The sequence below is a fragment of the Etheostoma spectabile genome, chromosome 9 (genome assembly GCF_008692095.1).
Source record: "Etheostoma spectabile isolate EspeVRDwgs_2016 chromosome 9, UIUC_Espe_1.0, whole genome shotgun sequence".
Taxonomy (NCBI): Eukaryota; Metazoa; Chordata; class Actinopteri; order Perciformes; family Percidae; genus Etheostoma; species Etheostoma spectabile.
In genome coordinates this window covers 18,247,643-18,248,327 of record NC_045741.1, presented here as the reverse complement: position 1 = coordinate 18,248,327, position 685 = coordinate 18,247,643, and the positions used below count along the sequence as shown (strand labels likewise).

General features: G+C 36.2%; 1 pseudogene; it reads right to left on the bottom strand.

The window, feature by feature from the left end:
* Positions 1-685, bottom strand: part of LOC116695329 (5-hydroxytryptamine receptor 3A-like) — a 176,825-nt pseudogene that overhangs the window by 14,029 nt on the left and 162,111 nt on the right.

Genomic DNA, 685 nt, shown 5'->3' with positions numbered 1-685 from the left:
TTGGTGTAGAACAGGGCTATGTATAGCCAAAGAGATCCTAAGCTCTATCAGATTTAAAACAAATGACATGGAAAATAAATCAGTGTGATGTTATATTATCAGACTTTAAAACAACTTCTACTAAATGACAAACAATCTTCTTCCTTACCAACAGATCAACTACTTTTTTACTTTTTTATTAGCCATGCTGTCATGTGGTTTTGAGTTAAACTAGAACACCTCTCAATAACTGTTGGATGGATAGCGATACGATTTGGTGCAAATATTCAAGTCCCCCTCAGGATGAAAGGTAAGAACTTTGGTGAATCCTTAACTCTTTACCTAATGTCATCATCAAGTCAAAATTTTCCATAACCAACTATTTGCTAAACTAATAATGCAGCCTCAGCTTTACGTTTGTGGTAATTGAAAAATGTTAGCATGCTACCCTCTTAAACTAAGATGGTGAACATGTTGGACATTTTCTACTAAACCTCAGCATGTTAGCATTGTCATTGTGAACATGTTAGCATGCTGACATTAGCATTCAGCTCAAGTACAGTTCTCCTTACAGAGCCGCTATATGGTTGTACACTCTCTTAACTCTTTCAACTTTCGCTACCATTTTGGTTGGTGGCAGACAGTCTATGCAAGGAGAAATGAAGGTCTGTAAAGCTAAAACCCCATCTGTACATATGAAAATTCA